The 26373-nt window shown below is 41.8% G+C and overlaps 1 protein-coding gene and 1 long non-coding RNA gene across 2 annotated transcripts in view; one reads left to right on the top strand and one right to left on the bottom strand.

Annotated features, from left to right (window-relative positions):
• LOC308597875 overlaps window positions 1-26373 on the bottom strand; it is a 991146-nt gene that overhangs the window by 365113 nt on the left and 599660 nt on the right. The window lies entirely within an intron of this gene.
• PRR16 (proline rich 16) overlaps window positions 446-26373 on the top strand; it is a 162945-nt gene continuing 137017 nt past the window's right edge. The window contains exon 1 of the mRNA XM_081213859.1: window positions 446-552. The gene's annotated coding sequence lies outside the window, so the exon portion shown is untranslated. The remainder of the gene's footprint in view (window positions 553-26373) is intronic.

Below are 26373 nucleotides of genomic sequence, written 5' to 3'. Positions count from 1 at the left end.
CCATAGATCTGAGGCACAGTTCCATATGGATCCTCATATTTCTTTACTAAGACTTCCCACAAAACCATCACCAAATCATAGGTCAGTTCTCTGTGTCCTGTGATCTGTTGGTGGTTTTGGTGACATCCTATGTAAAATAATTAAGGATTTGTATATGCACACAGATGCCTTTGGGAAGAGCCAAGCTGTCCGATCATGTTACAGAAAATTGTGTTAGATATTTTATTCTGGCCTGATTTGGCACTTGATCACTGTGTTCTAAAACTTGATCTAATTATAAAACATCCATATCGCTTAATTTTGAAAATGAGAAGACAGGACCTTGATTCTAGAAGCATGACTTCACAATCACACTGTCTATTCCAGAAGCTCCACATAGCTCCATTGGCTTCTTCTGCTTGTAGTTTTGTAGTGAACAGTCTCAGCGTTCCATGCCAAGGAAATATGTAAGGGTCAAATGCTGAAAAAACAGATTGGCAGTGAACAAACCACCAGTAGGCGAGAGGCGTCTTGTTCTTGGGTGCTCTCCCACAGTGAGAGCCACTACCAAAAGTGAGAAGTCATCTGAATATATGACTGCAGTCAGATGGCACTTTATTCCATATTCCAGACCCTTCAAGTGTCCCTATTTTCCAGGGACAGTCCCAGATTTACAAAAGCTGTCCTGGTTTCTAATTTGATCCTGGAATGTCCCGCTTTTCCTTACAACATCCCTATTTTCATCAGAGAAATGTTGGATGGTATGGCATCATGCAACTCCCAAGGCAAGGAGATAAGTATGCAATCTTTAGAAGACACTTGAAAGCAGCCCTGTATAGGGAAGGATTTATTATCAATGTTTCATGCTTTATTACATTTTAATATATGTTGGAAGCCACCCAGAGTGGCTGGGGCTACCCATTCAGATGGGCAGAGGATAAATAATAAAATGAAGAAGAAGAAGAAGAAGAAGAAGAAGAAGAAGAAGAAGAAGAAGAAGAAGAAGAAGAAGAAGAAGAAGGACACCTCTATTTTAATTAGAGAAATGTTGGAGGGTACGATATTCCTGATGTTTCTTTACCACTAATTTCCACATTTTATGTCATCTTTCACACAATGTAAAAGGCACTTCTAGTGTAATCTAGTGGAAGTCTAGTGCTAATTTCTGTTTTAACTGCTTCCAGAAAAATATCCATTTGCAACCCTGTAAACCTGGGAAATTGTGGGTGTTTTGTGGGATGAAATTGGGATGGTAAGCCAGCATACAGTTTGCTCCTGCTATTTTAATATTTAGTGCAACATGGCACTAAATATTAAAATCAATCAAAAAGCCACAGTTCCATAACACAACATGTACTTGTGTAAAAGGAACATCAGAAATTGGGACAGAAGTGCTAGCATTATCATCTGAAAAACTTAATACAGTAAACACCAAATTTGAATGCCTGAATGGGTCAGGAATCGGCAGCATAAGAGGTTGCTACCTGATCAGCCAGTTTTCACTATTGTCTGAAGTATCTCCCATGATACTCTTTCCAAGCAAAACAGTTTTGGAGAATATGCAAGGGTTGGGGAACCAGACCGACATGGGACACTCACCACCCAATCCTCTGCATGTTTACTCAGAAGTAAGCACCTGAGGTTAATAGATGTAACATCAGTTAACCATGCCTAGCATAACAGCATGGGATAATTGGGTTGTTGTTGTTTTTTTTAAAAAATGCAGTGGATGCATTTGGATTTGGAAAATCTGTGTTCAATAGTTCCCCAGCTAGGAATTTCACTGGAAGTACATTTTGCTCTTAGAAGCTTAATTCTTAGAAATAGGACTTCTTCTTCTTCTTCTCTGGCGATCACTCGTAACCGAGTAAGATTGTATTCCATGAACATGGTCTTAACAGTGAGTCCATAAGTGACTGTGGAGGCCAATTCTGAATCCACATGTCCTTCCACAGTGGGGACATAGGTTTCCAGGTGGGAATTGATCACGGTGGGGGTTTGCCAAGCATGCCTTCCTCTTAGCATGTTTCTCTCTTTCGTCCGTTCGAGCATCTTCAAATTCCATTACACCTTCGGTAAAGGCTGTTCTCCAACTGCAGCACTCGCAGGCTAGTGTTTCCCAATTGTCAGTGTTTATACTACATTTTCTTAGATTTGTCTTGAGAGAGTCTTTAAACATCTTTTGTTGACCACCAGCATTACGCTTTCCATTTTTAAGTTCAGAATAGAATAGCTGCCTTGGAAGACGATAATCAGGCACCCGCACAACATGAGCAGTCTAACGAAGTTGATGTTGGAGAATCATTGCTTCCACACTGGTGATCTTTGCTTCTTCCAGTACACTGGCATTAGTTCGCCTGTCTTCACAAGTGATGTGTAAAGTTTTTCGGAGACACCAATGATGGAATCTTTTGAGGAATTGGAGATGGTGTTTAGAAGTGGTCCATGTTTCACAAGCATAGGTTGGTAGTACAATAGCTTTGTAAACAAACATTTTGGTTTCCATGCAAATGTCCCGGTCTTCAAACACTCAGCGCTTCAATCAGGAGAAAGCTGCACTCGCAGAGCTCAGGCAATGCTGGATTTTGGCATCAATGTCAGCCCTTGTGGAAGGAAAACTGCCCAGGTAGGAAAAGTGATCAACACTTTCTAACATTACACCATTGAGTTGGATTTGTGGCACTGCAGAGGGGTTGTTTTGTGCTTGTTGGTGCAGCACTTTGGTTTTTTGGATGTTGAGCGATAGGCCAAACTTTTCATAAGCTTCTGCAAAGATATTTAGGATGGTTTGGAGATCATCCTTTGAGTGTGCACACACTACATTGTCATCAGCATACTGAAGCACTATGATGGAAGTTATGGTAACCTTACTCTTTGCTTTCAGCCTACTCAGATTTAAGTGCTTTCCATCTCTTTGATGTATGATTTCTACTCTGGTGGGGAGTGTGACAAAAAAGTTGGTTTTGCTGGACAGGTTGGATCAGCAAGTGTTTCTCTTTTCCCTTTCTTTCCCTGCCAGCAAATGGTTAACAAACGGCAGCCTCTGATTGGCTGTGGTTCCAGGAGGGAGAGTTTAAAGAAGAGGATTTGAAGAGAGACTGTTGAGTTGTGGGAGGTGGGCTGGAATTGAGGTTGAAGAGGTTGGTCTGTTATTGCTTAAAGTACCTCAGGAGCAGGATTATTAAAGGGGGTGGATAACTGAAAGAAAGTATCACCATATGAAGGAACCAATGGCCTAAGAACTGATGAAGAATATAAACAATATTGAAATGGAAAAGTATAAAGAATTAAGTAGAAATGGTATAGAACTCCGGCACAAATGGCGTATATAGTTTAGTCCCAAATGCTGGCATTGTGGTCAGGGGAAAGGACTATATTCACACATGTGGTGGGAATGTAGAATATTGGCAAAAGATTATAAAGGTAATTTCTGGATTATTTCAAATAAACATAGAAGTTAATATGGATTTGTTATTTTTGGGAATACTGGGAAATAACAAAGTAAAAAGTAATAAGCAAGAGTTGTACAAGATTATGATTTTAGCTGGAATGGCAGTTATTGCTTTGGGATGGAAAGAAAAGGCCAAATGGAATATGGAAAAATGGAATGATTATGTTTTTGAATGCGTACAATCAGAAATATTTGCACAGATAGTGGCAGAGGATAGATGAGAAAATAAATGCCAAAGAATCACAAATAAATGGGCATTTTCAGGAACTGGATAGAAAGAGGGGAAGCCAACCCTAACATACAAGCTCGAATGAACAGACTGTGTACATGGATAAAGATATGAAGAAGGAAGGCCTGACTGGTGGGGGGGGGGGAGGGTTGGAGTGGGGAGGGAGGGAGGGGGAAGGAAAAGTAAAAAAAAGTAAAAGTAAACTGGATGGTATTTTGAAGTGATTTTGTTATGTAAGCCTTTTTTCAGAAACCATATATATTAATGTTATGTAGTTATGCATTGTAGAATGAATGAATTTTGTTTTGTATTCTTTGTTTTATAGAATACATATAATAATGTTATGTTATTAAGCAAATTTAATAAAACAGTACAATAATAAAAAAATGAAAGGACCATATGAAGGAAGCACACCTATAATGCAAAAACAACTGAGGATGAATTTAATTGAAATTGCACTGTATTCCTGAAGTAACCTAAGCTGAATCCATTTGTGTTATTTACATTCTTGCCTTAAATAAATCTTTATTGTTTATTTAAAGAAAACTGGTCTGAGATTCCAACTTACTAGTTACCCCCTCACAAAGGTCTAAAATTTTAAGGGGAAAGAGAAAGAGACCTTCAGGTAAAGAGTTGTTCAGTAAGGTGGGGGCAATTTATCTAAGTGAGAGTGGGCCCAATGGCGTGTGGGGAAAAAGTGCCAACACGCCCATCACAGGGAGTTTCCCTTCGACAAAGTGTAGGATTATGGCAATGAAAATAATTGTAGAGTTGGGGCGATAACCCCACCCTGTTTAACACCTGGTCCCACTGTGAATGCCCAATACATGCATTTGTTTCTTTGGTTATAAACTTCCATAGAGAACTAATTGACAGCTAGCCTGTGGATCCCAGTGCTTGACTCTCAGGTTGTTGCTACATTACAACCCTGAGGCGGATGGCGAGAGATATAGGTCATGGTGGCATGGTGGCAATCTTAACCTAGTCTGTGGGAGTCTTTGAGGCAATATTCAAACTGGCAAATCCCTAACCGCAATACCAGCAGTTTCTTGCTCTGCCCCCTGCAACAATCACATCATTTTCTGGAGTCAAGTATTTCCAGTTTCTACTCAGCATCCATCACCAGGCTTCTGTGTTGCAAAAAACCCCACATCTGATGTGTCACCTGCCAGAATGTTATTTGTAGAAATGTATCAAATGCCTGCCAGTAGGCGTATGTTCCTTCACTGACATGTAGCTGTGTTTGTGAGTTTTATGATGCTCATCAAAAGAATTTCTATATGCTGCCCAGTGCTGCTTCCCCTAACTTTGTCATATAAATCAAAGACATTGGCAACAGAATCAAGACAAGTGCTGAATATGACTCATGCTCAGCAGAAGTGTGGGAACTTGGGCCATGCTTTTCTTGAGGTTCCTCACATACCCTTGGCTGCCGAAGCAGCTCATCTCATCACACGCCCCTGCAGGAACCTTAACTAAGCATCCTCTTTCCGCATGTGGGCTCTGGAAGATGGATGTTTGGTGGCTGCTTCTGGGGGAGGAGGGAGCAGGGGAAAGACTAGTTTAATCTCATTCCAAATGCAGAACCCACCGCTTGACTATTTAAGTTAGTTGCCTGACAGATTTGAAGAGGGAAGGCTAGGTTGTTCCCAGCCAATTAACTGGTTTACATGGTCTGCAGCAGAGGACTCCCATCTTTTCTCTTACATGCAGAAACCTGCAGCTCAAAGCTGTTAGTGTAGTAGCAAAAATGGTAGTTCTACCATTTTAAGGTGTGTGGGTTTTTTTAAATTTGAGACAGGGGCATTTATTCTACTTTTAAAAATTATGTCAGGTATCAAAGGAGAGGGGAGTCAAAATAAGAAACCTTCTAAGTCCGAGATGGGGAGTCTGTTTCCCTCCAGTTGACTCCAGCTCTCATCAACTGCATCCAGCAGAGCCAATGATCGGGGGGGGGGGGGGATAGGAGCTGGACTCCAACAACTTCTGGACATAGCTGTCAACCGTCCCTTATTTGGTGGGAAAGTCCCTTATCCCAGCGCTGTGTCCTGCTGCTGTCCCTTATTGATGATGTCCCTTAAATTTCCCGGGTTTCAAAGGAAGCAGCTCCTCTCCCTCCCTCCCTGCCGGCCAGGGAGGAGGGAGGCTCCAACTGTGTTGCTTGGCTGCATTGCTCACCCAATAGGGAGTCTAAGAATGACTGGGGGGTGGCGCTTGCATGCTTTGTGCCGATCAAATTGGCCGCGTTGCCTGGGGACTCACCTTTGCTCAGCGCTTCCCAGCAGAGAGGTGGCGGTGGTTTTCCTTGCTGCATCCCCTTTGCCGGGTTGCTGAGCTGTGGGAACCACCACTTGAGGCTTCGTTTGGCTGCTGATTGACTAAAATCCCTTATTTTGGCTGTGGATCCCTTATTTTCGAGGCTGCTGATCCCTTATTTTCAAATCTGTAAGTTGACAGCTATGCCTCTGGAGGACCACAGGTTCCTCCATCCACAGGTTCCCCATCCAGGCGGGGCCTGACAGGCCTCGTAATGACTGCTGCCGTTGCTCCTGCCGCCCAGGAAAACTCCCCTGCTTGAGTGCCTGAGGGCCCTGGTCCTGCCTCTTTCCACCTGCCCCAGGGCAGGCCCTGACAGGCCTCATAATAACTGTTGCTGTGGCTGCTGTCCAGGAAGGACTGGGGTATTTGGGGGGGGGGAGTTTTGTTTGGCGTTTTTGCTGTTGTTACTGACATTAACTGATATTACTGATATCAACTTTTTGTATCTTTATTTTTATGTGGAAATGGTTCAGTTTGGTTATGTAGTTTGTAATGTGTTTTTATTTACTTTTATGACTACTTTGCTATGTTTGCAATCATGCAAATCTTTTCATATTGTAAGCCGCCTTGAGCATTGTTTTATCTGTGGAAAGGCGGCATACAAATAATAATAAAAAGATAATGATGATCCATGTTCCAAGTTCTTGTAGTTAATAGGATGCTTCTGGTTTTAATTAGACCATTAGAATATCAGCTTCTGGTCCACCTGCCTTGCCCCACCCTCTAACCTTCATAAGGGAGATGTTTCAAGAGAGGAATGGGACTCTCTGCTGACCAGGCAAAGGCTTGTTGCTGCTGTGTATGCATCTTCTGATTAACTGAATGGGAAGACTATGAGTTATGGGAGTAGAGAAAGAGTGCATGTGAATTACTTTGTTAATGTGGTTAATACTATTTTGTAGATTATGAGTGATGTAATGCTTTGTAAATTTTAGAATATGACTTTTCTTGTGGTTGTGCTGCTTAGCTTATTTTTTAAGTTGTTTTGTTAGTAGTGTTTTATAGAAGGCAGTTGCTTTACTGGTGATTTGCCATTGTTTTGGTGATGATTTGTTAATAATTTTGTATGATTTATGCTGCAATTGGGATATTCTACTATGCCACTATTTGTTGTCTGTAGGCCGCTTTGTGATTCATGTGAGTGAAAAGTGGCAGAGAAATATAATAAATAAATGAAATTAAATGAATGAATGAATTACAGTGATTTAATTTTCATTTACTGTGATTCTTCGAAGAATGCAATGAACATTTGTAGGAGCCAACTTGAAGAAGAAGAGTTTGGATTTGATATCCCGCTTTATCACTATCCTAAGGAGTCTCAGAGTGGCTAACATTCTCCTTTCCCTTCCACCCCAACAACAAACACTCTGTGAGCTGAGTGAGGTTGAGAGACTTCAGAGAAGTGTGACTAGCCCAAGGTCACCCAGCAGCTGCATGTGGAGGAGCGGGGACAATTTTCCTCTTGAAGTATATATTTATTTTCCATGCACATTTATATCCCACTTTTTATATCAAGGCTCTATAAATGTTGTTTCCAGGAGATGTTCAGACACTGACCAGATAGGGACCTGGTTCGCATCAGTAAAGTAGTGGCCTCATGCACCTTCAGACTAGTTTCCCTGTGAATTTGACACAGTCTGTTTCTGATTGTTTTCTACCTCTGAAATCTTGTAATTTAAATAGCATTTTTTTCTCTAAGAGGAATTTCCAGTCAGATTGACAACACTATGATCCTAGAGTATTTGCATGTAAATCATAATGATACCAGCTATATTCACGAGACAAGAGGAAATGGATAAACTTCACCAAATGTGTATGTGTTGTTGTTTTTTTAAGGTGAACAACATGGATTGAATTCACTGGTGACTTTACCTCAACCACCTTAACTCTTCTTGCACAAATTAGGGCACCCCTACTTATGAGAGTCTTTTGCATCATATCCAGTGCTGTTCTGGAGGGTTCTCCAGCTATCAGGGCCAGATTTTCAGGAGGCACAAAGTCTTTGTAGGTAGGAAAGATCACAAAAAATTGTGCTGTCTGCTAAGGCAAAGCCACCTTTGCAGACATGCCCATGGAAATGTTCTGTCGGGAAGAAAAATAGTCCTCCACAGCAAATATTAATGCAGGAGGTATCTAATCTGGAAATGTTAAGCTTACAAGGTATGCTGACTAGTGAAATTGTCCATAAATTGTTTCAACATCTTAAATAAATTAGGCAGTTAATTTTTTATTATGAAATTTTAATAGGGAATCACAAGTTTATTAGATTATTGGACTTTATGGCTCCTGTTATGGTCAATAGAGAACTGAATGGCCTAATTCAGTTTCAGGATAAAGAAGAGAATTTATCTCTTACATCTTTTTTGTCACCTATTAAAAACTACTGAATAGGAACACTGTCTCAGATTTGTTGCATCTTGGGTGTGGAAGGCATTATAGCAATCATTCATCAAAGCAAAATCAGATTCAAATTCCTCCCAAGGTATGCCATAAAATTGCAGTGATTGATGCCTTTCTTCAAATAGATTCAGGCACACAGGAAAGGGTTGACCCTGGTGCTCTGTTAATATCTGTAAGTAAGATGCAAACTCCCCAGGAAGCCCCTGGCTCGGCAACATTGATTGGAAATAATTACAGAGGTAAACAGATCCAGCAGGTACATTATTCTAAGGATGAATTTAATCAAGCTAATACAAAGAAGACGTTGGGAGGATAGTGAGGATAAGAAGCAGTTAGTCCCAAATGAAGCACAATTTTTGACAAAATGGGAGAAATATGTTAATCTGGCCTTATCTATGAGTCTCCAAAGAGGAGATTATATATACCTGTAACAATGCAACAAGAATGGGTATTGTTTGTTGCCAATGAGAAGCTGCTGTGAAAATAACAACTGGGCTTTCAAAATTATAGAATTATATCATTAAATGAGTGAGGGTTTCCAAGAAAGGATGGAGGACTCAAAAGACAGGTCATCACCCCCTAGATCTAGGGAAATTGGGTGCATTACAATTTGGAACATTCGGAATTTATACTTGCTAATCTTTTTGTGCCCACATACTGCAGATTTTTTTCAAAGTGTAAATTTTCCTTTCTGTCAACTCTATGCCTCCTGTCAGGAGAGTCGACTTGGTCCCGCGACCGTGGGTGCCCGGGGCCATAAGTGCCATGCAATGTACATGGCACTATGGCACTGACACCGGAATTTGTGGGTGCTCAGGCACCCAGGGCCCCAGGGAGTTGGCACCTATTCCTTCTTTTAAGAGAAAGTTTTGACTTAGTATGCCTCTGATCTGGATTTAAGGCAGGCATTGGCAAACCCGGCCCTCCAGATGTTTTGGGACTACAACTCCCATCATCCCTGACCACTGGTCCTGTTAGCTAGGGATGATGGGAGTTGTAGTCCCAAAACATTTGGAGGGCCAAGTTTGCCTACTCCTGATTTAAAGCATTTTTCTTACTGCTCCTGTTACTGCTTCCCCTCCTCAGACTTGGATGTAAGTTAAGCACAAGAAGAGGTAGCCAAATCTTTTTGACCATTTGCAGTCCAAATACGAGTCCTTTCTCTTTCTCAGCTTTTTATTTTATTTTATAGAGCCCTAGATGAGGGAATTTCATTTGTAGCTTTCTTATCAGGGGCTTACTTTCTCTCTCTGACAGAGCCAATGTCCCTTGGCTATTTACATTTCAGAGTTTCATCCTAAACAGATGCTGTTGCCGCCATTGCTGCCATCACTTCACAGCCAACTTGGCACTAAAGCTTCCAGTTCTATGGGGAAAGCAGGACACAACTGGTATGGTAGGTTTACCAATTTTTGAACCAGGCACTGTGTCTCTTTCCCAGGAATTTCCAATATAGCAATCAGAAGGAGTGACGTAAGGTCATTGTTAAAGGAGTTGAACATTTATAAGCACCCCAATAAAAATTGCATCCTTCCAACTGGATATTCCAGGACTGGTAGTCCCAGTCCCATGTGGGAAAACTTACCCCACCTGTGGCCTTTCCTCTCTGTGTTCCAAGGTAAATTGGGGGCAGAGGCTGTTAGAATTCTTGCTCCATGATTGCGGTCATAGGATTTTTGTCTTTCACATGACGGTATATGTTTTGACTCCACAGAGTGGGAAGTGATGGAGACAGGATGTTTGTGTTACTGTGTTCCGTGAAGTGGGACTATTGTCCTTTGTTCTTTTTCTCTTTGCTGTCTGATGCTAGAAAGAGAGGGAGCCATGTTGCAGAGCTCTGAGTGTGTTTATATGTAAATAAAGTAGATTAGCCAAAATGCTGAGTTGCTGAGGTCTGTCACGCAAGGTGTGCAAACTCTGCAGATCTCTAAGTGTGCCAATGTCGGTTGGCATCAGTCGCTGTGATGTTCGAGCTGAAGAAAACTTATGAAGCTCCCAAACGATCGACCAGGAGAGAGGGAACATGCCAGTCGGGCATGTGTCTCTACCAGGGTGCTACTCAAGTGTAGGCTGAATTCCTGACAGAGGCGACAAGGACTAACAGAACTGAGGTGAGCTCAGCTCTACAAAGTGTTTGCTTCTGTCCTGCTGCCTAGCATTCTTTCAGGGGTGCTCTCATTTTTGAGAGGTAGCCTTTCTCAAATATGCATGTTAATTCACCTAACCATTTCTGCATATCAATCCTCACTTAAAGGCTCAGGAGCAGGCCAGGTCAACCCCCCCCCCAATCCAACTGGTAACTGCAGAAAGCATACATCTAGGGTGGTAGTTCTCTAATAACTACCCATAGCCATCACACCATTCCATTTGAATATGGAATCTGTTCCATACATTGAAAGCACTCATACCAGTTTAACAGTCATGGCTTCCCTTCCCCCAAAGACTCCCGAGTGCTGGCAGTTTTTAGGAGGTCCCTATGCAGAAACCTGCAGCTACAACATACCCTCCTACATTTCTCTGATGAAAATAGGGATATCCTATTCAACCTGTCTAACTGGGTTGCCCCAGCCACTCTGGGCAGTTTCCAACATATACAATCATACCTCGGGTTAAATATGCTTCAGGTTGAGTGTTTTCAGGTTATGCTCTGCGGCGACCCAGAAGTAATGGAACACATTACTTCCGAGTTTCGCCACTTGCGCATGTGCAGACGCTAAAAATGACATCACGCGCATGTGCAGACACAGGTTGCATTCGCTTCAGGATGCAAATGGGGCTCCGGAACGGATCCCATTCACATCCAGAGGTACCACTGTATAAAAAAATAATAAAACATGATTATTATTTTTTTAAAAAAACCTTCCCTATATAGGGCTGCCTTCAAATGTCTTCTAATGGTTCTCTAGTTACTTAAATCCTTGGCTTGAGGGTCACATAACTCCATACCCTCCAACATTTCTCCGATGAAAATAGGAACATCCTAAGGAAAAGCGGGACATTCCGGGATTAAATCAGAAACCAGGAAAGCTTCTGTAAATCTGGGGACTCAGCTAGACTGCTGAAGAAAAAGTGATTTGTTTGTATGTGCAGTATAACATTTTGCCACCAGGTGTGGAATCCCGTTTTTCTCTACCTGTTTTCCCTGTTTAAATTTACAACGCTTCTGCTTAAGAAACAAGAAGTGTTTCATGCATTATTCCTATTATCCTCTCCTAAAGCTTACCCCCTTATCTGTGGGCCCTTAGGCTGCGAGGCAAAAATTCTAGAGGAGCCTGCCAGGCTTAGGCTTAATAGATTTCAGATTTACCTAGCTTTGGTGCCAGTAACCTCACTACCTAGTTTCTGGATTAGATAATGCACTACTTCGAAGTGTTCCTGAACCTTATAAAGGAATGGACACTAAACTAATTCAGATTTGGTGTAACTGAATTGGCACTGGGGCAAGATGATTTGTGCAGGCCCTTGTAAGACAAAATGGCACATGGATGCATCTACACATTTTTAGAGGCAGTTAAATAGAATATGCCCTGCAATCAACTGCCAATGAACATTGTGAAACACATTTTTAGAGGACATAGCATTCTCCCCCTACCCAATCACTGCCTAAATTTTGTGGCTGAAACCACATCACTATGCCAGTTTCCAGTAAGTATGACAAACTGCTCTAATTAAGCCCATTTAAAATAACAGCTTTATGGAAAACATATGTGAAACCAAATGTGTTTTTAAATTAATTTTCAATTGCTCTTTTGTGCAAATGAGAGAGTTTCAATCAATGCAAATACGATTCAAGAGAACTGGAACACTGAGGACTTACTTGTTTGCAGCAAAAATAAACAAAAATGGATGGGCAATGCAAGAACAGTGTAAGATGTTATTAATTCAAAAATCAAAAACTATTCTAACTACAGTACTTTGCAATTAATTTAGGAGAGGGGGAAAAGCTTGGCAACATAATATATGAAACTGTTCAATCTGCAGCACTCAATTGCAATGTTTAAAACTGTGATTTGGCTGGAATTATGGGAGAACTTGCTTATGTAAATGTTCTCTTGTTGACGTTTAGGTCCTCTGTTCTCTATTTGGGATTGCAAAATCGCAGGAGCCCTAATCCCTATTTAAGAATTCTAAATCCCTCATGCAATGAGGCAGTGTGAGGTTAAATTTGCTAGCTCTACTTTCCTCCAACCTGGGCTATCTCCATTACCCTATGTGAGTTGGAGGGGTAACATCTGGAGGAGGGAGGCTTTTCTACTCATGTAGGCTCCCTGTGCATTTTAGAACCCCAGTTTTCAGGGGTTCTAAATCACACAGGGAGCCTAAATGAGGTTCCAAACATGTGGAGAGCAATGGTGCTAGTGAGAGAGGAGGGGGAAGAGAGCAAGCATGCTCATCCCCGTCTCCTCATTATATGAAGGATTTAGAATGTGTGCACTTGAAAACGTTGGCAGCATTAAGATAAATTCAAAAGTGTAAGTAAGTTTTGATGGAAGTAATAAGGCAGGTGTAGCTAGGCATCTGTCAGGGCGGACCCTGGGAGCCTATTTTATTGAATATTGCAAGCATTGCCACAGGTGGGCCTGTGGCTGATTGGTTGATACATACACACAGAAACTTGTAATTGGTTAACATAAGTACTAAGGCGGGAATTACATGTGAAAGGTGGGGATTACATGTGATCATTTATCATTGATGGAGAGAAGGCTGAGAATCGGAGCTAGAACTAGACAGGCATGAAGCCTCCTAATTGAATTGTAACTAGGGATTAATTGGCACAAACAATATAACGATCAGCTAGGCATGGAGAACAGGTACAGTTTGTTTTCCATGAGCTTAGGATGTCTGTTACTAGTGATTGATCATAGCATGTAACAATATAACAATCAGGTTCAGCTAGGCGTGAAGAGCAGGTTCGTACAGTGTGTGCAAAAGCAGGGAAAAACCTACAAGCAAAACTTCTCAGAAAGCAAGAGAAAGGAGGAACAAGGCTTCCCCAAAATGGAGCAGTTTTGTGCAGAAAGAGACTAAGTTATGTGCAGAAAGAAGACTTCCCTTTATCTCCCCCTTTCTTTTCTTGTTTGCGAGGCATTAGTGGTGTGCCAACAAATGCCCAAAATAAGTTCGCCAGGGTCGATGGGACAAAAATATTTCGGGATACGTGGTTTGCCAACGCATGCCCAAAATAAATCCGTCCACATCTCACCTTAGGTTTACTGTTGGTGTTGCCATTTCGCAAAGTAGGCGGCAAGGAGTTTATTAGGTGGTTGAGGGGGAGAGAGAAGCCGGGAGAAAAGGCTTATGAGGCCAGGAACACATTGAAGGAAGCAACATAACAAAATTAAGATGCATATAATGACAAGGGCATATTGAAAGAGATTAGGCCAGAAAAACCAACGTCTTGTGTAATGTGGTGTGTGAGATTTTGCAAATGAGAGATCTGCTTTTGGATGGCTTTGGAATTATCAGTAATATTAAAACAGCACATGTTGTCCACTGGTTCACAGCCATAATGATGAATCATCAATAGATAATCAATAGCACAATTTTGTAAAAGTCCATTATGTAGTCCACTCTGTTCTTTATTCAAAAGGTGAAGAGCTTCCGAAGTAAAATTCAGGGCTTTTTCTGCAGAATAAACTGAAGAATTAATGTTCACACGATTCCGTACAGCCAATCCAGGGACTCCTAAGAGAGAAACAACTAAAGAGATATATTCAGACCTACTGAGAAAGGAGACAAAAGCATCACAATCATTAGTCAATTTCACAGAGCGGCGATATCAAGAGTGGGATAAAGGATCCAGAACTCCTGGAATAACCTGGATTCCTTCTTTGGCCGCAGAAAATTTGGGTAAAATTAAGCCTGCGACTTTAGGAGGTAGTGGGCCTGCCAATTGGGTGGTCATAAGCACAATTTCACCAGGTAAAAACAGTGTCTTTGGTTTTTTGATTAATTAAGTCGATGGTAAAATCAGAGCGTGTATCCTTTGAGATGGTTTTAATAGTGGAGACTAACGGCGGAGGGCTCCCTATTTGTCCTGGCCCGGGAGTGGGGCCCCTAAGGAGTTTCCCGAACTCCTGCACTGATTTGCCCAATGATAGCCTTTACCGCACTTTGGGCATTTCTTGGAAGGCTTAGCCTTATTGGCATCACCATTCCTGTTTGCACCCCTGCCAGGGGCTCTGCATTGTTTAGCAAAATGACCTGGGCAATTGCAGTTGAAGCAGTTGCTATTCCCTCCAGCATTCCTGTTACATATGAGGATTTGAGGCCAGAATCAACAATGGCCCTTCTTAATTCTCGCATTACAGAATAAGAAAGGGTTTCATATAGCACCTGTTGTTGTGCTGTGCCTGGGTTTGCATAAGAAATAGAGAAAGCAGATGGCAACACCCCAGCCCACTCAGACTCTTCCTCTAAGGATAGGAGCCCTTTCTGCCTAGCTTGAGAAAGTGCAACACGGACAGCTCCCGTGAAACAGGCAGGAGCTGAGGCAGGCAAGGGAGGGGTGGAAGGAGGGAGGGAAGAAAGTGGGGGGGAAGAAAGAGGGGGGAAGTGGATGTTGGCTGAGATGCAGGCAAAGGAAACACAGGAGGGAGGGAAGGGGGGATGGGGGTGGGCACAGCTCCTGTATGAGCAGATGCAGGAGGGGGGGAAGGGGGGTGGATGGGTTGGAAGCAGGCAAAGGAGGGAGGGATTGGCAGGATTGTGCTGGAGGCAAAAGCTTAGGATAAGGAGGGGGGTTGTCTCCAACAGACAGAGATGCAGGGGCCGAGGGAGACGCCTGGGACGCTTGAGGTCCAAATTTTGCCACGGCATCTGCACACTTCTGCCAAGTTAGCAGACAGTGGATAGGAGCCCTGGGCTCTGCAAAAAAGGTTTTTCCAATCTTTTGCCAAGCCTCTACCCCCAAGGAGCCTGCCTCAGGGTACCAGGGACATTGGAATGCAATCTCACATAGCAAACGTTCAATTTCCTTTAAAGAAACATGAGCACCTGCACCTCTCTGTCTGACTAAATGAAGCAGTTCAGTAGCATGCACTTTCTGGGACTTTGTAAGCTCCCCCCCCCCATACTCACGGTGTAGCCGGCTAAGACTTCTCCAGTCGAGTGAAGTATGAGGCTGGCTGACTGCTCGGCTGCGCAAGGGATCTGGCACGTCGGGGGTCACCAGATGTAGAAATGAAAAATCATGGGAGACGAGAGAGGCAGGTGTAGCTAGGCGTCTGTCAGGGCGGACCCTGGGAGCCTATTTTATTGAATATTGCAAGCATTGCCACAGGTGGGCCTGTGGCTGATTGGTTGATACATACACACAGAAACTTGTAATTGGTTAACATAAGTACTAAGGCGGGAATTACATGTGAAAGGTGGGGATTACATGTGATCATTTATCATTGATGGAGAGAAGGCTGAGAATCGGAGCTAGAACTAGACAGGCATGAAGCCTCCTAATTGAATTGTAACTAGGGATTAATTGGCACAAACAATATAACAATCGGGTTTTATAGTTATGGTCAGCTAGGCATGGAGAGCAAGTACAGTTTGTTTTCCATGAGCTTAGGATGTCTGTTACTAATGATTGATTATATCATGTAACAATGTAATCAGGTTCTGTAGTTGTGATCAGCTAGGCATGAAGAGCAGGTTCGTACAGTGTGTGCAAAAGCAGGGAAAAGCCTACAAGCAGAACTTCTCAGAAAGCATGAGAAAAGAGGAGCAAGGCTTCCCCAAAAAGGAGCAGTTTTGTGCAGAAAGAGACTTAACAGTTATGTGCAGAAAGAAGACTTCCCTTTAGGAATACTGAATGGTTTATGTAATGAGTATGGGTTGCTCGTGCGTAAGTTGCCGCCTCTCCTGGCTATGTTGCCTGGTTAAACCTTTCTTTTTTTTAAATATATTTTTATTGCTTTTTTCCAGATATAAATATAAAGTCAGATAACGAAAGAGAAAAGAAGAAAAGAAAAACAAAAGAAATCCAACTTTCCATTACATTTTTCCATAACCGACTGGACTTCCCCACGTCTCCCTCACCCTGCTTTCTTTACAATAAAAATATCAGCAAATTAATAGCTTGTTTCATGTGTTATTAATACTTTCAAATAATTCTCTTTTGGGTTCAAAATACTTATTATCAATTTACTTTTGCCCTAAAATAAACACAATATTATTTTAAACTTTAGTCCTTTCATAGTCATATCTTAATTTCCAATATACAAAATCTTATTGCTGGAGCTTAATTTTTCAATTCATGCAAATTATTGGCATTCATATAACTTATAATATTTTTGTAAATAGTCCTTGAATTTTTTCCAGTCCTCCTCCATTGTCTCTTCTCCCAAATCACGGATTCTGCCAGTCATTTCGGCCAGTTCCATATAGTCCATCAATTGCATATGCCACTCTTCCAGTGTGGGCAAATCTTGTGTCTTCCAGTGCTTTGCGATAAGTATTCTTGCTGCTGTTGTTGCATACATAAAAAATGTTCTATCCTTCTTTAACACTTTCTGGCCAACAATGCCCAAAAGGAAGGCCTCTGGTTTCTTGGGAAAGGTATACTTAAATACCTTTTTTAACTCATTGTAGATCATTTCCCAGAAGGCCTTCACTTTTGGACAGGTCCACCAGAGGTGAAAGAATGTCCCTTCAGCCTCCTTACATTTCCAACATTTATTATCAGACAAATGGTATATTTTAGCAAGCTTGACTGGGGTCATGTACCACCTATATATCATTTTCATAATATTTTCTTTCAAGGCACTACATGCCGTGAATTTCATACCGGTGGTCCATAACCTTTCCCAGTCTTCAAACATGATGTTGTACCCAATGTCTTGAGCCCATTTTATCATGGCTGATTTAACTGTCTCATCCTGAGTGTTCCATTTAAGCAGCAAGTTATACATTCTCGAAAGTACCTTAGTCTTTGGTTCTAACAGTTCTGTCTCTAATTTCGATTTTTCCACCTGGAATCCTGTTTTTTTGTCCAACTTAAAAACCTCTTGAATTTGAGCATAATGAAACCAGTCTTGCACCTTATGCTTTAATTTTTCATAGCTCTGTAACCTCCAATTGTCGCCTATTTTTTCTATTATTTCCCCATATTTCAGCCAACCGGCCTCCATATTGGGTTTTTTTCGGGTCTTAGCCTCCACTGGTGATAGCCACCTCGGGGTCTTACTTTCTAATAAGTCTTTGTATTTTGTCCAGACCATAAATATTGCTTTTCTGACAATATGGTTTTTGAACATTTTATGAGTCTTTACCTTGTCGTACCACAAATATGCATGCCATCCCAGAGAGTTATTGAACCCTCCCAGATCTAGGACATCAGTGTTCTCTAAAAGTAACCAATCTTTCATCCAGCAGAAGGCTGCAGCTTCATAATATAACCTTAAGTCTGGCAGGGCAAACCCCTCTCTTTCTTTTGCATCAGTTAGTATTTTAAATTTTATTCGGGGCTTTTTGCCCTGCCAAACAAACTTCGAAATATCCTTCTGCCATTTACCAAAACATTCCACTCTGTCCACAATCTGAAGGGTTTGAAACAAGAACAACATCTTTGGCAATACATTCATTTTTACTGCTGCAATTCTACCCAACAAGGAAAGTTTCAATCTTGACCAAATTTCTAAATCCTTTTTAACTTCTAACCAACATTTTTCATAATTGTCCTTAAATAAATTCAAATTTTTGGAAGACAAATTGACCCCCAGGTATTTCACTTTTTTAACCACAGTTAATTCTGTTTCCTTCTGGAACTCATCTGTTTCTAAAAGTGTCAAGTTTTTACCCAGAACCTTGGTTTTTTGCTTATTCAGCTTGAATCCCGCCACCCGACCAAACTCATAAATCAGTTCTAAAACTCTTTTTGTGCTAGATTCTGGCTCCTGTAATGTTAAAACCAAATCATCTGCAAAAGCTTTCAGTTTATATTGTTTCGCTCCGACCTGTATTCCTTGTATCGACCGGTCCTCCCTTATCATGCTCAAAAGCACCTCCAGGACTGAAATAAATAAAAGAGGGGATAAGGGACACCTGGTTAAACCTTTCTGTCTGGACAGCCCTTCACTTCGTGGCTGCCTCAGTCGCTAGCAGAATCCGTCAGTGGGCATTTCTGAAACCTTTTCCAACATAAAAGTTGACACCAAGTCTCCTCCTACTCTCTGTGCGCGGAAGTCTTCTGCGCAGGGTGGGTGTGGGTAGTGGAGGACCCGTGCTCTCCCCGCTGGTGTCCGGTGAAGAGTCCTGGAGCCCTCTCGCCGATTCCCCCATCTGCCCCCCTTTATCCCTGGTGTTGCGCTGATTTGCTTCCCCATCTGCTGAGCTGCCTCTCTCCCTGCTGGGCCCTTCTCCAGCATCATTTGAGAGCCTTCCCTCCGCCTCTAGCTCCGATGTCAGTTCCCTGACAGTTTAGTTTATACAGTACAAACTATGCAGGGATTTATGCTATGCAAAATGAACGATGGAAAGAGAAGAAGGGAAGTCATAAATATTAAGGTTGTTTAAATGAATATATATATATATATATATATATATATATATATATATATATATATATATATATATAATTATATATGTAGAATGTGTGCATTGAGTTCTAAACCGTATCTGTAAGCTCTTGTACCTTATTTACCCTTAAAGAGGAAAAAAATCATTTCTGATTCTCTACCTAACACCCTAATAATGATTTGGTGTTTCTCTAACTGGGGCTGTGTACACATTATTGGCTTAAAATGTAGTGAGGTCATTCATATTTTTTTTTGCTGTGTGTCAAACTGCATTTGGACATTGCTGTATCTAATTAGCCAGAACTGAATGTCCACACCAGTGAGTGGAGATGTCTTTGCCCAATGAGCAGTTCTCAACCTGGATCAAACTCCATTAAAATTTTTTTCAGCTAGACTAAGTAGTGGAAATAGGGTCGTCTGATTTATTTAAAAATGAATGCCTACAGAAAAGAATGAAGATGCGATGATATAAAGGTTTGGTCCATGGGAATTGTTTTTGTACTGCTAGGCTGCAATGGTATACCCATTTACCTGGGAGGAAGTCCCATTACACTCAGTAGGACTTACTTCTGAGGGCAAGCAGAGGATTGCACTGTTAATTAAGTGGAAGTTGCATAGCTGGAGAAGTTGGTGTCTTGTGCTCTCTTGGGTTTACACTTGCTAGGCAATTGTCTGCATCATTTTGTACCAGTTGAAGTTTCTGAACCGTCTTCAGTGGCAACTCCACAGAGAATGCATTGCAGCTTTCAGTCTGTGAAAATGCAGTGGCGCAGATGAAAGTTGCAGAGTCCCTGCTCTCCAAGAAAGGGCACAGCTGATGTATCACATGTAATTGCAAAGTGCACTCCTAGCAGCAGCTATTACCTGCATATCCAGGAGCAAAGTTGTGTAAAATAGCACACCTACGTAGCTGTGAACCCCATTGGCTACAGAGAAAGAAAACTCAGCCAGAATAGGCAAACTCGCCTTTTTGATATGTAGACTTAAAGCTACTTAATAACCTATCCTGCTGCTTCAAAGCTTTAGTTTCAATGAACTAGGGAGCTCACTGATACTTCAGTGATGGGAGACGGATGGTGAGATTTACCTAGCATACCCCTATGTGCCCCCCATACTACACAATTTCTCCTTCAGGGGTATTGCAACACCACCAGGAACCAGCCACAGGGCCTCTTTCTTACTAGAGTCTATAATCACATTCATATTCCATTAATTAGTCCTCATCCTGCCCACCACTGCGTCCAGGCACTGAGCCAAGATTTGGACGGCTACATCCGATTTAGATGTAACAGAGAAATGGAATTGAGTGTCATCAGTACACTGATGACAACATGCTCCAAATCCCTTAAAGCCTTGAACTGTCCCATCTGAGGTAGCCTTGGCATAGATGTTGAAGTCCCCTAGAACAACTCTCCTGTGGTTCTCCAACATTATGATTGAGATCACCTCAGCTTGCTCAGTCAGGGAGTTTGCTGGGCAGCATGGTGGGTGGTACATCAGCAACATCCCTAATCTGTCTCTGACCCAACTCCAGATGAAAGTCCTCAACCCCCACCCTGGCTAGGGAAATGCAAACTGTATGGACCATGGAACCATCCTCTCCTCTTCCAGCCAATGTTGGAGGAAGCCTTGGGTGGTGGAGCTGGGTCTTCCTAAAACGTGCAAGGTTGGCTTTCTTATCCTTGATCAAGTTTTAGATGTGTGTGGTCAAATTATGAGCTAACCTAGTAGCAGCACTTCCAGATCAGAAGACTTGGTGATAGAATAGCTGGATCCCTTAAGGGTGGGTGAAGAGCCAGAGGAGGAGATGGCCCAAAAATATCTAGGTCCTCTTTTTATAGATGACTTGCCTCCATCCAATGCCTTATTGCCACCTGCCTAGAATTTGCTATGAGGTATTCTCACCTTTTCTCCTCCGTCACAACTTCCGGGGCACATGTTTGCTCAACAAGCTACCCACACAGCAATCAAGCAACTACACCTCACTGATACTTCTGAACACATCCTCACATAAAACCACAGGAGCTTCAGGCAACTCCTTTAACACCCCCCCATACAATCAGGCTCTTCACAATCACAACGCACACCACATCTCCTCAGCTACAACTAGTCGATAAATCACCCACTAACTACATAAAAATAGAACAAACCTGTTAACATCAGCAGCACACTCCAGATAATGGAATAGTCTTATAATTCTCTAGGCCCCAGAACATCCCACTCAAACTATTCAAGCAACAACAGACAGCATAAAACTCCCCCAACTCTCTCTCAGGATCCATACCTTTTAGAACCAGCCAAGTTCTTGTCTTGGTTGGCTCTCCACCAGGTACCTCCAGCTCTCATTAGGGGTATCAACCCACATCCAACTCACTGTACCCATAGGGCTCTCATTCAGGGCAACCCATGACATCAACATATGGGGTGTATCTCCATCCTCATGGTTTCCCAAACGATTGACCCAAACAAGTGACTAATCTTTGCTGTCACCTTCACCTCATTATTCCTTCATTATTATCATCATCCCCTTATTATTAATTCAATTTATATACCACCTTTTATCAAAAGATCCCTGGGTGGTGTACAACACTGAAAACACACCACAGAATATCATTGATAAAAACATAATAAAAAGCATACTGACAGACAGCCTAATAATAAAGTAGTCATCATAATAACAGCCCTCTCCACCACACTGCTACAAGCCATAGATTATTTAATAGCCATAGTAAAGGTAAAGGGACCCCTGACCATTAGGTCCAGTTGTGATCGACTCTGGGATTGCGGCGCTCATCTCGCTTTATTGGCTGAGGGAGCCAGCATACAGCTTACGGGTCATGTGGCCAGCATGACTAAGCCGCTTCTGGCGAACCAGAGCAGTGCATGGAAATGCCGTTTACCTTCCCGCCGGAGCGGTAATTATTTATCTACTTACACTTTGATGTGCTTTCGAACTGCTAGGTTGGCAGGAGCAGGGACCGAGCAACGGGAGCTCACCCTGTAGACCTGAGTAAAGAGGAATATTTGCCTGGTTCCTAAAGGTATGTAACATTGGCACTAGATGAGCCTCTCTGAGGAGAGCATTTCACAATCGGGGAGTGACAAGAGGAATTTGCATTCTTTTTTCTCTTTTTTTGTTTTTATTTTGGCTTAGACCTGTTTGCTTTTTATTGTAATATATTATGAAGAGCCTTAATAAAAAGCTGATTGAAAAGAAAATAAATTATTTGAAATCAGCCATGGAAGTACTCTGAAAATGCTTTTTAGTCCTTCCATTTTTTATTTTTTTTAAAAAGTGCTCCTGCTTTTTAGATCTTTGCACTGCAACGATTACTCTTTGTTTTACTTTGCTTTAATTTTGTGTCCGCTTTAATTTGCACTTCAATTTTACATTGTGATCTGTTGTAATTTTCTTCTATTTTATGCTTTTAACCTCTGTTCTGTGAGGCACTCAGACAGCTTCAGCTCTTGGGTGGTATAGAAAGGTTATTAGTTCATATAATAAAATAAATCTGGACTGTGCTTTGCTTCCAAAGAACTATCGTGAATGCTGAGACTCCAAAAGAGATTGCACAGATAAGCCCTCTGAGATCTTAAAGGGGAAGGAGATCTGCCCTTAAATGACATACAGCAAAACTAATTATAAAGGAATAAGTCCAGCTTTATGTAATCACTCAAGAGTCTGTTTAGACTTTGTTGCAGGGGAAATTAGTCATCTGTTCAGAGATGCCAATGTTCTGTGGGCTATATACATTTGAAATGTATATCAAAATGTGTCCTACATTTCAGATGGAGGCCATGCATTTTGAAATTCATTTTATTTATTTTGTATAGATGCTAATCTAGTCAATAGTACAATAAACCCAAAAGTCCCATCACAAAAATGTTATCGCAAATGCCTTAAGATATGTCTTGCAGCAGTATTCATTGTTGGCCCCCTATTTTAAGATTCCATTTCAAATACATTTTGTTGAGATTGATCCATATCATGAACAGAAGCCGGAGACAACTGTTGTACTATCACACCTAAGTACAGGAAAGGTGAGCTGGTCTTGAAACAGGTTTCTGCACTAGGATCCAATTTCTGCATCCATCCACAAACAAAGGTGATGAATGGGAAGAACAAAAGCTCCTTATTGGCTGCAACAAAAGCTCCTTATTGGCTGTTAAAGGGGTGGGGCCACTGAGTCGAAGCATTTCGTACCGAATCCCCAGAACAGATTACTGACTCATCTGTTAAAGAGAATATCTCATGTGCAGCAGCTCATGCACATGCAAGAGTTGGGGAAGAGAGACTTTTCATTAGGAGTCAATAATTTGTTATGAATATCTACTTATTTATTTCACAAGGTGCTCAGAGGTCCTGGCATATTTTGCGATATAAATATTTGTCAAATCTAATTTGTAAATCCTGAATAAACTCTTCAGTGATGATGTGACAGCAACCTGGTATCTCAGGACAAATTAATGAAGCAAAAAGAGGGAATTATTGATTTTGGAGATTTTCTGCAGTAAAATAATGGGCTCAATATAGAGAAACTATTCTTATGTTTGATCCATCTGGATATGGGTTGATCAAAGGTCAGATCGTCAGAAGGCACAGCCCTTATCAAGTGCGGTCAACTAATTTAGCTTGTATCACTATCAAGCATTTTAAACTTTTATTTTAAAAATTCTTAAATTTTTAAAAACATCTTTATTGAAAGTTCAGAAAGTACATAACTATATGTGCGCCAGACGTGGTGAGATGTAAATAAAAGAGAGAGAAAGAAAAAGAGAAACAGAACCTGTGTAGAAGGGAAAATAAAGGTGGAGGGGGGGGGGAACCCAAAACTGTATATTCTATAAGGTTGTTATTGTAATTCACCAGCTCTTAACCTAATACGGTATTTGTAAGAATGGATTCCAATTATCATTCAATTTGTCCATGGCAAGTCTGCGTTTATAGGCAACTTAATATACAGTATATAATTTTGATTAGGTCTCCTTTAGGCACCAGTGAGATTAGCTGGGCAAACCCAAATGAACTTTAATCCTATTACAGTGTCACAGTTGCTAATATGTCCTCTCTCCAATAGTGGACAAACAGCGAGGACGGGCACACACAAAAATCAAATTAAAACAGGTCGGAAATTATTTAACAGCTCTGAGACAAACTGAGCATAATCATAAATGTGTGGTCTGTAGTTTATGAGGAATGATCACATTTACAGTGCCGTTCTATAAACGTCTATTCAGAAATAAGACCCACGGGGGACAGACCATCCTGTTTTGCCACCTGAGGCGAAATGGGAAGGTGCCACCACTACCCCTCAGCTGAAGCTTCGCTTACCAAGGTCACATGACAGTGGCCGCTTCCAGAGAGATCATGGGGGAGCTTGTGGGGATCTCATGAGAGTTCTGTGAGATCTCACAAGACCTTGGTGGAAGCCACTGCTGCTACTTCTCCTTGCTTCTCCAACAGTGGTGGTAGGGGCAGGAAGGGGCTCCTTGACATTTGATGGGAGGCCATTCCACAGGGTGCCACTACCGAGAAGGCCCTCTGCCTAGTTCCCCATAACCTCACTTCTTGCAGTGAGGAAACACCAGAAGGCCCTCGGAACTGGACCTCAGTATCCAGGCTGAACAATGGAGGTGGAGATGTTCCTTCAAGTATACTGGGCCAAGGCCGTTTAGGGCTTTAAAGGTCAGCACCAACACTTTGAATTGTGCTTGGAAACATACCGGGAGCCAATGTAGGTCTTTCAGGACCGGTGTTATATGGTCTTGGCTGCTGCTCCCAGTCACCAGTCTAGCTGCCGCGTTCTGGATTAGTTGTAGTTTCCGAGTTACCTTCAAAGGTAGCCCCATGTAGAGCACATTGCAGTAGTCCAAGCGGGAGATAACGAGAACATGCACCACTCTGGTGAGACAGTCTGCAGGCAGGTAGGGTCTCAGCCTGCGTACCAGATGGAGCTGGTAGACAGCTGCCCTGGACACAGGCAAGTTGGTATAAGACTCCAGACTTAGCATGGTATTTACATTTTATCCGACAAATGAAATATACTGCAAGAATATTTCACTTTCCCCTGCCTGTTATAGGTGGTATACATATTAAAGCTTGCAAATCACATGGGAGACATATTCCTAAACAGCCTGGATGAAACAGATAAGTTCCATTGAGTCATTTCTTTACAAGCAAATTTGCGTATGTTTGTGTCTTCGTGATGAAAGATGCATCAAATGCAAACTATTCATAAAACATCTCTTCCTGTTAGGTAAGACAATCTCACCATTGATGTCATGATTCTTGTTCTTGGCAAACATTATTCTCATGAAGATGTGGGATGGATGCAAGACGTTGTTCCTTCAGATGCATTTTGCTGATGATTTCTTCAAACATCAGCTCCTGGAGATGATATGAACAAGTCTGACAAGGTTTGATAACCTGAAGGTGAGAGCAGTGGGGTGTAGATATACATGCCCTGCAAATCACTTCTGAGATTGGATTCATCCATATTTCAAAAAGAACTGCTTTCCATATTCGGCTTTGATCTCTTTGCACTTCTTACTTTCGTTACGATTTCCACATCATCCTTCTTCATGAACTGGATATAGACTATGTACTGTACAGAAGAAATGATACCGATGTTAAATGTTGACAGCTGCATATCTGTTATTCGGAAGTGGGATAAACCTTTCCCCAGTTTTATTCTACACCAACTTTCTAAACAATTTGGGGTCTGCATCTCCTTGGAAGCCTTAGGCAGATGTAATGGTTCCTCAGATCCAGAACTGAAGAGTGCCATTACGATTTGCTTAACAGGCAAAATTTCACCATCGCCATTCTCTGAGAGAAGTGAAGCTACAAACTGTACATCCCGCACTGCTCCAATGACACTCTTAATGTACAAGAGGCACCATGCCGAGGGACAATAGCAGGAAATGGCTATTGCCCTCATACTCCTCTTTGGAACTTCCCATAGGTATTTTATCAACCATTGTAGAAAACAGGATGCTGAACTCAATGGACATTTGGGTGTATCTAGCAGGAGCCATCTTCTGTTCTTTTTTTCTTTCAAGATATTAAACTGGGATGAAGATAAATGTTTGTAACTACTACAGGTCAGGGTTGCATTCCACCAGGATTTTCTGTAGGAAGAGTAGTTTGATCTGCCAAACAAAAATGGCAAATACAACAGCACCACGGTCGTATTAGGGCCAAACTAAAAAGTTCATGAATGCAATGAATGTGTACACTGTTTCATTGTGTAATTATTAGTTTTTTGAATAAAAAAAATCCCCTCTCAAAGGCTGCCATTTGTATTGCAGTGAAGCATCGCCTGAAATGCCAATAGCAATGCCTCAGGGTGGATTTTTGTGGTGACCAAGATAAATTCAACAAACAATCGTAATAATCAAGGGTCTGGAAACCAAGCCTTATGAGGAACAGTTGAGGGAACTGGGTATGTTTAGCCTGGAAAAAAGAGGAGTCTGAGAGAAGA

This window comes from Podarcis bocagei (assembly GCF_964188305.1).
Source record: "Podarcis bocagei genome assembly, chromosome: 11".
NCBI classification, from domain to species: domain Eukaryota; kingdom Metazoa; phylum Chordata; class Lepidosauria; order Squamata; family Lacertidae; genus Podarcis; species Podarcis bocagei.
Note: the sequence above shows the minus strand (reverse complement) of the source record. Positions and strands in the feature narration are given on the sequence as shown.